Source organism: Harmonia axyridis, chromosome 3, assembly GCF_914767665.1.
Source record: "Harmonia axyridis chromosome 3, icHarAxyr1.1, whole genome shotgun sequence".
Taxonomy (NCBI): Eukaryota; Metazoa; Arthropoda; class Insecta; order Coleoptera; family Coccinellidae; genus Harmonia; species Harmonia axyridis.
In genome coordinates, this window is record NC_059503.1 from 59,064,060 (window position 1) to 59,078,740 (window position 14,681).

The following is a 14,681-nucleotide window of genomic DNA, read 5'->3' on the forward strand; positions in this document are numbered from 1 at the left end:
ATACGTTACGAACAATTTAACTCAAACTTTATTTTTACCCTCAATGTTGAAAGTGAATGAACAATTGGTGCAATTTTCAATATGAATATTTCGTAGTGAAGTACTTTTTAAATCCACTTCTTGATTTGTTACTGCTGTAAACGTACTAGTACTTGGTAACTGTACATCGTTAATTCCTTCAGGTTGAAATATTTGTTTGTCATGATGACAGCACGTTGAAGTAGTATCACAGATGAGTGCAATAAAAACTTTATTGCACTAGTGCAATGAAGAACTTCTTTTTCCACTAAATATAGTTCAATAAAGTTTTGCTTTTTGCATGAATGTAGAAAAAAAATATTCCTTGCACCTAGGCACAATAAACAGTAAGGTCGCCGTGCAAGAAAACCATACTCAAGTCAAAATTTAATTTAATCCAGCTAAGTGTATTATTCAGAGATTTGTATGGGAGGTTAGGATTTCCAAGATTTCTATTTTTCTTAAATATGTAAAATCGAAATTCAGGCCTCTAAAGTTGTGCGTATTGTTCCTCCCCTCAAGTTAATTATCTTCTCTTGGAACTATAGGTTAAACGTAAATAATTAATAATAATAAAAATCGTTAACTGTGCATAATCCGAAAATAGTCATCAACTTTCTGTGGATATCATGCCACTTCAGTGAACAAAAATGTGACCATTTCCATAATAAGAAACAAAGAATTAATGATGATCTTCAGGAGGTACCTAAAAGTTTTTTTTGAAACCCGGTGAAAGGAATGAATATTGATCTCCAATTTATTATCGAAATTGAGTTCTATAAGAAAGCAGTGGTTTTATTGAGCTAACTATGAATAATTCTCAAATATATTTCAACGATCCAATCAAGAGTCCCAAAATAATCCCCTCGTAACTCAATTTAGTTGCTCAAAACGTGTGTTATAGATTTGCATTCGTTAGTTCAAAAAAATTCTCGACTATACCAATTCACAGTTTGTTGCATTCACCATATGTTTCCTTATTTTACATAATTCTCTCCTGAAGTTTCAATTTTATAGAATTCAAATGAAACTCTTTCTGTTGACTAAACGATGTATTTTCGAACTTCGTTTTTACTGTTATTCGTAATGAGTTTCATTGCAATCAGATGATGCAATGCAAGGTATTAAATTCCACACCGTTTGAAGATTTGTATCACATAAAATAAGGAATGTTAAATCGATGAAATTTAAGTGACTTTAATTTTACTCTTAATATCTTATAACTGTTATCATTGGTAATTACCAAGTATGAATAATACATATTTATTCAGATCCACTTCTAGAAAACGCAAATAAATATTTTGATAGCTGCAGTTGAACTGAACTGAACACTTTCCGTTGAAGTGAAGTCGAAGACTGAATGATATAATTCTGAATTCAGAAGATGGAAATTCCAGCAGACCGATGCTAGAAGTTTTAATGCGCTTGTTCTGTAGTAACCTTTTCAATGTTTGAATGTTTTTACTCCATTTTGTCATTTCAAGTTGAAAATATATGTCAGCTATCAACCACAAATTTACAGCCCTAGTTTAGTATAGAGAGATATTGCGACACAAGATTTCATTATTTAAAGGGTTTTCCACAAGCGTAGCCAGGTTGCAGTTTCGGGGGAAGGGGGTTTTTAAGACAAAGGCGTATACAGAAAGGATAATGGGAGAAATAATAATTTTTTCCATAGGAATAAATGAGTATTTGGATTGTGCCTACATGTAAAGGGTGTTTTTTTAGAGCTATAGAACTTTAAATTGCAATAAAACAACGATGGATTATTCGATTGACATGAATTTTATTTATCCGCAAGATAATCTTGTGGCATTACATTTTAAATATGATTTCTGGCATATGACCGCTACGGCTGGCTCGGATGTAGTCCAATCTGGACGTCCAATTTTCGATGACTTTTTCCAACATTTGTGGCCGTATATCGGCAATAGCACGGCGAATGTTGTATTCCAAATGGTCAAGGGTTTGTGGCTTATCCGCATAGACCAATGACTTCACATAGCCCCACAGAAAGTAGTCTAGCGGTGTTAAATCACAAGATCTTGGAGGCCAACTCACAGGTCCAAAACGTGAAATTAATAAACGTGTCTTTCAATAAATCGATTGTGGCACGAGATGTGTGACAAGTTGCGCCGTCTTGTTGCAACCACAGCTCCTGAACCTGGACATCATGGTTGTTCAATTCAGGAATGAAAAAGTAAGTAATCATGGCTCTATACCGATCACCATTGACTGTAACGTTCTGGTCATCATCGTTTTTGAAGAAGTACGTACCAAACAGTCAGTTTTTCTGGTTGTAACGGTGTTTCGACATACACTTGAGGATATGCTTCACTCCAAATGTGGCAGTTTTGTTTGTTGACGTAGCCATTCAACCAGAATTCGCTTCGTCGCTAAACAAAATTCGCTTATGCAAATCGGGAACAACGGCAATACGTATTCTGCACAGAACCATTATTTTCGAAATAAAATTGCACTATTTGTTGTTCAGGCGTGAGTCTGTTCATGATGAATTGCCAAACCACACTAAGAATAAATCACTCAACAGCTGTTAAATCGGTTGTCATCTTGAACAGTAATGACAACTTAAAGTTATATACCTCGAAAAAAAACACCCGTTACATGGTATAGCAAAAATATCAAACTCCTTCTCTGTATATGCCACTGGCTCAAGATAATAAAGCGAATAAAAGTGCTTTACATAACCATAATCATATTTATCATAAAATATATATTTAACCATATAATAAAACAAAAAAGAATGAGAACATTCGATTTTATTTGCATATTATAAAAAAGTCATCTGTTTTTCTTTTTGAATATATCAACTTCATGAGAGCTAACCCATCTATTTTAACTAGTTTTATTTCTCAAGTAGGTTTTGAGAAAAAAAGCATTTTCAAAATCACTTTTTGAAATTCAGTTTATTTCTTTACATCGATTCCTATGAATATATTTAGGAAATAAATACCGTCGTAGTATTTATACAACAGAGTATTCAAATTCAAATTAATGTGTACAAAGTTTATATGCAAAAAACCGACAAAAAATGAAAATTTTTACCTTTTTTGCATTTTTTTCGATGTTTTATCATGAAATTTTGGTGGCAAACCTCAGATTCGAATTCTGTACCCCAGAAACAAAAAAAAAATAAATAAATCGAAGAAATTAAAACTACCCCATCAACTGGGTTTTAGCAGAGATATATCAAATACGCCTATTTTGAACTATCGTTTGAGCCAGGTTTATCGGACAAAAAACTTGATGGAAGAAAACGCCAGAAGATTAAATTTTTTTTGTATTTTTTCAATGTTCCGTCAAGAACTTTCCCTTGAGGGGCACATGTGAGCACAAATAGACTAGATAACGTAGAGGTAATTTAATTCAGATTACAAATGAATCAAACTGAGAGGGATAATTTCAATCACTCTTTACAAATTCCATTAAAAAATATTTTCGAGATTTGAAAAAAAAAATAAGTTTCAAAGTGAACGATCTGAAGTAGTATGTTAAATTAGATCGAATACATTTCTTTATTCGTTAAATTAACAATATTATCAAAAATACTTATTGTCTAGCGGCAACTGGTTTTAATGTAACACCCTGTAGTTAAAATGTATAAAAATAAGAAATCATTTCTTTCATATTATGTCTGGTAGACCACAAGTACCAAACATGTTTGGAAACAGCTCATTTTTCTTAATACAAAAATGTAACAAACTACAGGGTGTTACATCCAAACAAATTACGCGTTACTTTATGAGCACACACAAGATATTGTATTTTTGTCCACTCTGTACCAATTGGAATCAACATGTGATACATTTTTGGAATCAGCTCAACTAGAGTAATCGGAAAATTGAGACGAAATGGGGGTGTTCCATTAAAAAAATGACGGTGACGTCATTACTCGAGAGTAATTCACCCTGTATATTAGATTATTATTTTAAAATATATTATAATATATAAATTTTAAAATTAAAGATCGACGTGTTTAGGGTTTATTTCTTAAAATGGTCTGTTTAGCTAAAAATGAATTTGTTCCATATTTTACGGACACAGTGTATACTCCTGTTAACTTGTTTCGTTTTAATAAATTTTGACATCTTAAACATTTTGGGGGCGGTGGGTTTGAACCCCAAACCCCCCACTGGCTACGGGGGCATTAATCATATCTCGGTAGCGCAACCCATTCACCGGAAGAGTTGCACCAGCCTCAGAATAAGTAAGGTCCAATCACACCCCCTACCCAAAAGACGCACCAAACAGTAATAAAGAGTTGAGGATGTGGATTCTTGGATTTTCCGAGCTCCAAAATACTACGTTCTTGAGCGACGCACACGGTTTCGACTCTTCACATCTTCAACTTTTTACAATACCTCAAATTTTTACAACAGTATCACTTTACTAATACTGGCGAAAAAAAAATGAGAATCAGGAAGAAAATTTCAGAATTTGTTCCTTTAGGAAAAACGGCTTAAGGTGATTTTGCTGAAGTTATATTGAGCGAACTAGAAAAAATGTCTCTACCACTCAAAAATATGAGAGTACAGAGGGATACGATAATGCCAGTGATATGAAAAGAAAGGTTTATTTTTTTCACCAGTCCTAAAATGAATTCGAGTTTTTGTACATATTTGAAATTGTTGTTTTTTTTAAGAATATTTCCCCTATGTAATTATCGAAATTTTCAAAGAGATGCATTCAATTTTTTCCTCTCTTGGTAGAAGTCCCTGATTATACCCAATATTAATTTTTTGCATTCTGTTGAGTTGGCTTTTTTGAAGGTGGCAATTTGGGTAGAGCTTCGAATTGCCGCCCTTAAAAACTGCTGTCCTTAGCGGAGGCTTAGGGCAACAGTTTAACTAGCAACGGCTTCAGTAATTGGTTTCCAAAATTCCGAAAAAAATTCACCGCATTAGGTTATTACCAAGTGTCATTCATGTATTTCTTACATGACTAATTTATTTTTATCTAATTTGGAAAACAAAAATGTATGGTCTGAAGTTATTGATAATTTTTTCAAAGGTAAGAGTGATCAAATATAACTCACCCACAAAAATAAATAATGCATCAATTCCTTTTGCGGATCTCATAAGTCACCACTATCAGAAAATGTTAAACGCACGCATTATTTCAAAGAAATAGAACTGTTTTCAAAGTTTTCACTCTCCAAAGATGTTTCACAAAATTTTTTTACGCTTTATTTGCGCGTAAAAGCGCAAATAGAAACACCAAACTCCTGCGAATTCCACTGGCACTTAACTGTCATTCTCACTATTCACCATTTAGTGGATATACTACCTTGTATTATTTCCGACACCTCGCAGACCAAGACTAGGTAGTGCACGTGAAAGATTCTCATTCTGCTCAAGTGTACCGGAGTTACGCTTGAGAGTGCAACAGATGTTCGAATTTTCCTTCCAACTTTCATCACGAAATATATTTGTATTGAATTCCAGGAAGACGAGACGTACTGGTTCTTAAAATCGACATTCTGTTTTTATGGTTAACGTTGTGGTTTCGATTGAAGGAATCCGAACTGTATTCATTTATTTTATTTTTTGATATTTCGAAGAAAAATTTCCCGCTTGAAATTTTTTGTCACTCCATTTTGAGTAACAGGTAGAGCGTACATTATTTATTCATCCCATCTCATAATAGTATATTTATATATTTATTTTTCAATTTATTTTTTTTTCGAAAGCGCCTGTAATTCACTATTTTAGGCTTTAAGTTTTGGAATGTCCAAAAATTGAAAAATTGAGAAAATTGACAGCTATTTACATTGATACTCCACATTTTCAATTCGACCCAGAAAATTTAACTTTTCAGTAGCTTGATAACAATGAAAAAAGAACGATAATTCCAAAGATGAATGAATATTTGTGAAGAAATACTAAATACTGAAAATTTGCATGATTACATATCAGATCGAGTTGTATATCTATAAAGTGTGACGATTTGAAAGAGGGGGACATCCCTAATATCTCTGCCCTCATGCAAAATCAGAAAAAATGCGAAAAGAGGTGGACTTTCATTCTCAGGGGGACATTTTATATGGTTGGTTCCAATCAATTTGTTTCAACCCTGGTCGCGTGATGACAGCAATCCCTAAAATCTTAAATGGAAAGGGGGGTTTCGTGACCTCTTGTTATAAAGGTTATTCAATTGTCTTTTCAAATATGCCATACGCTTGTCTTTGCAGGCATCTAGTTGAGAGCGCCTAATTGATTTTAAAAAAATTGGCTCTAGGAAATTTTGTGATTTTACTACTAAGAAAACATTTTTGTGTCAAAAAGTATGTCTTATTTTTTCAACTGACTACTACAATTTGGCGCCCCGGCCCCGGCAAAATGTTCGGTTTGCCGGTCCTGGTGGCGGCCCTGCTTGTGTATAGCATAAACAGAACCATAAAAAATGTAAGCATAATATCGAAAAAATTTCCCATTTTTGTGACCACAATATGCATATGACGCAGTTGTGATTTTCTGTGTTCATAAGAAATAACTATTTCAAGCTCCATTCGAAATTTTGAAATGCCTATCAAATCATTAAAATCATAGAAAATTCAAGGTGATTATTGCAAGAGAATGACTAAATGAATACGGAATATTCCTGGAACTTAATCAAGTTCAAATTTTGTGTGTATATTCAAAATAACCATTTAAAGCTTCGTACTGAATTCCAAGTGGATAACATAATTAGAACGATGGAAAATTGAAAAAGATTATCGAAATACAATTTGAATTTTTGCGTGCATATACAGGGTGTGTCAATAGTGCTCGATCTGTCGATAACTCCTGTATTTTATGGACTAAGTAGGAGAATGATTTGAATATTGACGCAATCTACAGTACTCAGCGCCTAAGCTCTAATTATTATGGATCTACAGGCTTGTCTGAAAGTGCCAATACCACCTTGTTTTTTGAATGGGAATGCGCAACACAGATTCAGACATTTTTCAACTTGATAGTACTCAAAATATCTAGATACTAAAGAACCAGTAGGATCGCAGTTTGTGAATCGAATTACAGAAATGAATTGACAGGTATCATTGTTTACTTCAGAGCAGTTTAGAATCCAGGGAATTTCCTCCAGGGGGGAATTTCAACATCTAGGGGGGATAGTCACTCAGGAATTCGTCTTGATTTTGAGAGATAGTTTTTTCTCCGGGAGGGTATTGGTCTTGCTCCAGGGGGACGGAGGGGGGGGTGTCAACACTGCTTCAGAGGTGCCCTTAGTAACGCATGTCTAATAATAATCGTTATTTATCCACAACATACAATAAAGTAACATTATATCAAGAGATAAGCTCATTTTCAATGCTGTAGAAAGGAACTTGAGGCAGTAAAACTGATATAAGATCAAGTCCCGAAAAAACAGAAGAGGCCCTAACACAGAACCCTGCGGGACACCACAATCCACATTTCCCACCCCAGACGTACCTCGATCTGTTTCTACATACTGCTGACGGTCCTCCAGATAACTCCCAATGAATGCAATAGCCACGGCAGAATATCCAATGTGCCGCAAAATTGCCAATAATATTTCATGGTTGATAGTGTCAAAAGCCTTATCGTACAACCACCTACCATTTTGAAATTTCATATTTCATATCGATAATTTTCTGACTTAAATATACTGTAATGATATGATTTCTCAATATTACATCCTTGTTTTTCTCGTGACAGATAAAAATAGTGTATCATATACCAAAAAAATATTATTAGATTTAGTTTCGAGCTTGAATTTAATACTTCTTTCCTTGTATAATATAAAACTATTTTTTTGCAAAGGTATTTTGCGAAACAAAGATATTTCACTTTTAATCAACCTATGTTTTCCATTTATGAGAAAATAACATTTTATATGGGTACATTACTGGAATCATCAAACGAATTTTGCTTTTCACCGTAGTTAACCGAGATATTCGGACAGTGAACTTGAATATTTCAAGTCTCTAGCAAATTTCGTTCGTATATAATCATGGCGGCCGGCGGACCGAATGGACAGATAGAATCTATTTTGAACAAGAATTCTTTTTCTTTTACCGATCCCTTGAGACTACTCATTAAACATTACCGACATTTGGTTAAATGAATGAACTGATTGTGAAAAAAATTCGTTTTAAAATTCTCTACGCATCTATATAAGATCTCTAGTGACAATTAATTCCCAGTAGGTTCTGAGAATGTATCAACAAGAGTCGGACATGTTAGAATTTTTAACGACATCTATTAACGGTCTGTGCGAACACATATCGGACAAGTTAGCAGTTCGATGAAAAGAAAGAAGTATATCGCTGGTACCGTATCTATAGTTCTTATAAGGAAAAACACAAAAATAGTCAATTGTTTACTATCCAATTTATAAAATACCACGTTCTTACAACGATTCAATAGATGAAGATGTCTAAATCGTTTTGAATGGTCTATATAGTATCGTGTTATTTCAATCAATGAAATCGTTACTTATCTAATAACTTCGAAGAAAGGAATTTTTTTCTAGTATTACATATATCCATATATGAAAAACTGCCCAGCTGTTTTACCGTTCGAAAAAAAACTCCTTACTACATATCCCGATTCAGCTCCTTGACGATGAATTGATATATAAGTTATTCTAGCCAAATTCGATTGAATTGACGATAGAAATAGGTACTGTATATCCTAAAGGGTTTTCCAATGGGAAGTTTCATTTTGATATAAGAAAACGGTATATTTGAAGAGAAATCAATTTTTTTATGTTTATTCCATTTTAAAGAGAACCTTAACAATATTATTATTATCCCGACTTTTGCCTATACGCGTAGGATTTCTCCTCGCCGTCGGCTTCTCACTCCTCGCTAAGAGGAACATTCACTCAATCCCATATATTTAAAATATCAGAAGGGTAGAGCTCGGTCGTGTTCGGTCCTTGTGGTCCCCCTGGTTCTCGTCGAACTTCTGGTCCTCTTACACGCGATCCTTGGACCTGTCCTTCGCATCCTAGGAATTTTCTCACCGTCCTTGCAGTACCTAAAAGAACAGCGTTTTGCATTATATTACATATATACTCACTAAGCCCTAGTTGCTTGATATTTCTCTTAAGATTTTTGGGTACTATTCCTGTTGTTGAGATGATAATTGAACTAGTTCTCGTTAATATCATTCCCCACTGGCGCTTTATCTGAAATTCGGGGTCCCTATATTTTGAAATTTTTTCGACCTCTTTTTAACGCATGTTGTTGTTATTAAGTATTGCTACGTCGATGAGTATTGCTGCCTTTTGATGTTTATCAACTAGCAGTATATCTGGTCTGTTAGGAGGGACTGTTTATTAGTCAAAACTGTACGATCCCTGTACAGTTTATAGCGTTCGTTTTCCAGGGTGGTTTCCGGTCGGTACTTGTAGTATGCCACTTTTTCATAATGAATTAGTGTTGATTTAGTTGCCATTTCTTAGTGTAGTATTTTTCCTACTGCATCGTGTCTCTCTTTATATTCATTTCCTGCAAACATTTGACATCCTCCCGTGATATGTTGGATTGTCTCATTCGTTGGACACCCATAACGGCATCGATCGTCAGTAATAGTTCGATCCTTTGTGATATGCTTGCAGTAATTTCTTGTTGAGATCACTTGATCTTGGATGGCTAAAAGAAATCCTTCCGTTTCTGGATACATCGCACCTGATGTGAGCCAACAGTTCGCCGCTTCAATGTCGACATGCTCCTGGTTCACCTCGTTGAAATGTCGTCCATGTAGGGGCTTTTCTCTCCATCTTTGCAGTTTTTCTTGGATTGTCTGGTGGTTGTACGATAATTATTATTATTATTATTATTATTATTATCAGGTGTGTGAATAAGTCTTTCCCGTTTTTTTTCAAATTTTGAGCCTTTATTGTGAAAAAATGGTTACAAATGAATTATTGAAAGTATTGGCCATCGCTAGCTACAACTTTTCCCCATCTTTCTGGCAACATACGAATCCCGTTGCGAAAAAATTCGACCGGTTTGGCCTCTATCCAGTCATCCACCCATTTTTTGGCTTCCTCGTAGGAATGGAAGTGCTGTTCAGCCAGGCCATGCGTCATCGATCTGAAGAGATGGTAATCAGACGGAGCAATGTCTGGACTATACGGCGGGTGGGGTAGGACTTCCCATTTGAGCGTTTCTAAGTATGTTTTCACCGGCTGTGCAACATGTGGGCGAGCATTGTCATGTTGCAAAATAACTTTGTCGTGCCTGTCGGAGTATTGTGGCCGTTTTTCTCGCAGTGCGCGGCTCAAACGCATCAATTGTCGTCGATAGACCTCGCCTGTGATCCTTTCATTCGGTTTCAGAAGCTCATAGTAAACCACACCTAGCTGGTCCCACCATATACAAAGCATGAGCTTGGCGCCATGAATATTTGGCTTGGCCGTCGATGATGATGCATGGCCGGGTAGTCCCCATGATTTTCTTCGCTTCGGATTATCGTAACGGATCCACTTTTCATCGCCAGTCACGATACGATGCAGAAAACCCTTTCTTTTATGTCGCTGAAGCAGCTGTTCGCAAGTGAAAAAACGCCGTTCGACGTCTCTCAGCTTCAGTTCGTACGGCACCCAATTTCCTTGCTTTTGGATCATTCCCATGGCTTTCAAACGCTTGGAAATGGTTGTTCGGTCAACTCCCAATGCTTCAGCAAGTTCTTCTTGCGTTTGACACGAATCTTCATCAAGCAAATTTCGACATTTTCACGATTTCAAAAATTTATGATGCGAAGAAATTTCAACTAATGTGTTAGTGTGGAATTGTTGACAGATGAATAAGCTTTGATTATGACATATGTAACCATTAAATACTCGCACAGTATTGGTGGCACCATCTCTTACAAAAAACGGGAAAGACTTATTCACACACCTGATATTATCAGTCAAATGACCACCATGGCTACGGTTGCAGCACCATATCTCTTTCATAAAAATGACACCGCAGGAGTTACGTAGGGAAAGTGACCACCTATCAAATTAGCTAAATTTTCAATGTTTTAGTCCAATTCATTCGAAACAGAAAGTTCAATAGGCAAAAGTTTTTCTTTAGACTAGTTTTGCTACTATAGGCACCTGAAACTCTAACCTACCGCATCTTTTAGAAGAAATACTTTCAGCTACACGTGGATTTATGTGGCTGCAAAATGATGACTATCCGGCACACTACGCACACCAAGTTAGAAGTTATTTGGACGAACATTATCCACGAAGATAGATCGGGCGCCTTGGTCTCATTTTATGGCCTTCTAGGTCACCAGATTTGAATCCATCAGATTTTTTCTTTTGTGGATAAATAAAGGAAGAGGTGTATTACAAACCGATTGATATTGAAATAGAATTCTGAGAAAGAATTAATGCTGTTGTTGAAGAATTTAATGCCTCCGGATGCGCACGACAAATAAAGCGATCATTTTTGAAAAGATGTCATATTTATTTTGAAGCCAGTGGCAAGCAATTCTAACATTCAATTTAACAATATTAACACATTGACTTTAAATCATATTAATAATAAAATAGAAAAGTCTAGAAATGAAAATCCCTTTTCATTAAAATGTCAATATTTCTTTTCCTCATTGTGTCAACCTGAAAATGATATTTTATCGAAAATTTTACCTGAGAGGCTAACTTTTGGCATAAAATGCCGAGTTAGTCAGGCATTCATTCTTTATAGCAGAAACGACCAAAATTGAATGATGAAATTTGAAAAACTCAAATACTTGGGATTCGTCTCTTTTTTTCTGTAAAACGCGACTTGTTTGCAAAATTTAATGAACAAATTTGCGCTTACACTTTTGAGACATACGTTAAATAGGTTCTTTCCATTCCGCTAGAATTTGATGACATGAATAGTTTCATGATATTGAGCTTTAAAGCATTTTCGGGATGGAAGCAGTCCACTTATTTGATATTCATAGGCTAGATTAGAAACAATTATTGGATATTTTTTCACATTTGCTTATGACTCTGACACATTGCCCCCAAGGTCATCCCTCAATTGTTTAATATATTGAAAAGTAAACGAGGTTGAAGCGAACTTCCATATTTGGAGTTATACATATTTTGTTTTCAGTGATAATGTGAACATTAATGGATTATTATCTTTCATCAGTTCGCCATTTCTGTAATGTCAGATTGAAAAATTTTCTCGCCATATGGATGTTACAATCACTTGTAAATGAGTGTAATGAATTCTTGTATGCAATTGCAGTACCTGTATGCAGGTAATTACGTGAATGCGAAATATATAGATTCTTCATATAGAGGTCACATTGAATATTTACATTGAGAACACTTGGGACATCTGATGTGAAGAATTTTCGAAGTATTCGATGATAACAAAAAAAAAGGAATGGCATAAAAGTCTTTTCATTTCTTTGATTGGTGACAGCTTCTAATAACGGTTTGAAATATGAGATGAGAAAGAATTAGTACTAGTTCGTCTACTGAGTGAATAAATTAGCGATATCTCATCCTTGAAGCATGAACTTTTGTTCCAAATGGAAGATTGAAATTCTCACATTTAAAAAAAACTTGAATAGTAGAATGCGTGATTTGAAAACTTCACTCTACAGAAGAATAATGACGATATGCAATAATTAAAACGAAATTCTAGAAAATTTGTCCATTTCTATCAAATTCCTTGTTCACATACTTACCTCAGTATTCAATTATTTCAGAAAATTCATTGGTATTCTTAGTTCTGATCACTAAGCGGGATATTTTCTATTCATAAATATATTTTATGATAATTTGTTACATTTTTGCCTTTATGGTTCTTGCTCCCATAATTAATGCCAATGTAGTAGTGTGCAGCAGCCTTTACCTCGAGCATCGATTTAAGCTTCACTATTCACATTTTTACCCTTCTCATCTTGGTGCAGGAGAAGTTTTTCTCGTTTCCAAGTCAGAGATTCCTTGAATTGCCATCTACGTACTACTACAAAGTATGATTTATTGATGTTTCAGTGACGGTTGAAATGATAAACTAACTCACTAAGAAAATTTAATTATAAATGTGATCACGAAATCCAAACAGTAGTAATACACCTGCATGAGAAAATAATGATGTCTAAAGATCACCTAAAATTTATTATAGTTCATTCATTCATTAGAATACACTAGTCGAATTAATTAAAGGATCGAAATAAAATTCGAAATTTTATGTATTTTCGATAACAATGTTCGTACTCGTATCTCAATTCGAGAAAAAACTTTTTGAAGCTTGGATTTAATAGTTTTGAGATCTCATGACGAAAAAATTTTCAAGCAACGTGTACCGCTCAATCCAGATGAATACAGAATTTAAAATTTCTGTGAAATTTTTTCAGTTTTCATTTTTGGCATACAGACTTGGTAATTTTTTTCCAACATAACCACTATATGGATGAGATAACTTGTTCATTCAGCTTATTATACTTCTTTCAAAATTTCGATGCGAGCACTTCTCACTGAAATATCGAACTTTGAATTGAAAAGGACCTTTTTGCCTTTAACCATCAATACAATCAATACAATGATTGCACAGAAAATTTAAGGGATGTTTTGAAATCTTAAATCAATTCTCTACAAGAGGTAGCTACTGGATTTCCGGGAAGAATTTCATTTCGTTCTCTAAATTAATTTGAAAAGTTGATAAAAAAGGGCTTTCGGAGGCTTTTTGGATGATCAAGCGCTGAATTGAAAATATCGAAAAAACCATCAATGTTAAGTATGCGTTTTACACATCAATATCATCACAAAAATCCCAGAGAATTTCAATTCAATCCATGGAGCGGTTTTTTGTTTCATTCGATCGAATTTTCAAAAAATTAAGGGATTAAGAGATTTGAAATTATCAAAAAGATTTGAGGCTCATATATCATTCAATGTGTACAAATGTTGCAGGTTCTCATTGGTCCAGATACTAGAAGTGGCAGATTAAAGTCACGCAAACCTTTTTGGGTTAATACCTGCCTTCAATCTAATGAAAGTGACAAGGAAATTTGGTGTTTGGAATGGATTTCTTGTATTGTCTTCAACAAAGGTTGAGACATTCAAAGTTTCAGAGGTTCCTAGGACAAATTGGTGTATTTTAACTAGACTTAGGACTGGTCATGGTCGTTGCAATATAGTATATACTCTTCAAATGGCTTTCCATTGTTAGCCCACTATGCGAGTGGGGACGTATGGTGTAGAAGAAACCATTGACCACTTGGTGAATACTTATCCAATTTGTGAATTTCATGGTGGTTTACAAGCTATCCATTCAGTTTCAGATTCTTTTCAAGAATGGTTTGCTAACTTCAAATCAATATAAGGGAAACTAACATTTATTACTCATTTTTGGTTCTTTTCATTTTTGTTTTCATATTCAATTATAAAGTTGTTAACCGTTGGTGAAAAGAAAGGATGTAGAATATTTTGTTTGAATGAAAAGGATGCCCTTCAATATGAGAATGTCAGCTTATTCTGTAAACAAATACACAAATCAGACACTACACCGATACTGGGGGACAGAATATTTGCTGTGGTTTTTATGTTTTCATCTGTACACGTTCAAGTGTATGATGGCTCGTTTACATTTCCTCTGCTAATACTGAGATTTCATCTACACATATTTTATTGTTTGAGGTTGATAAGTTTTTGAATTGTTCTATCTAAAA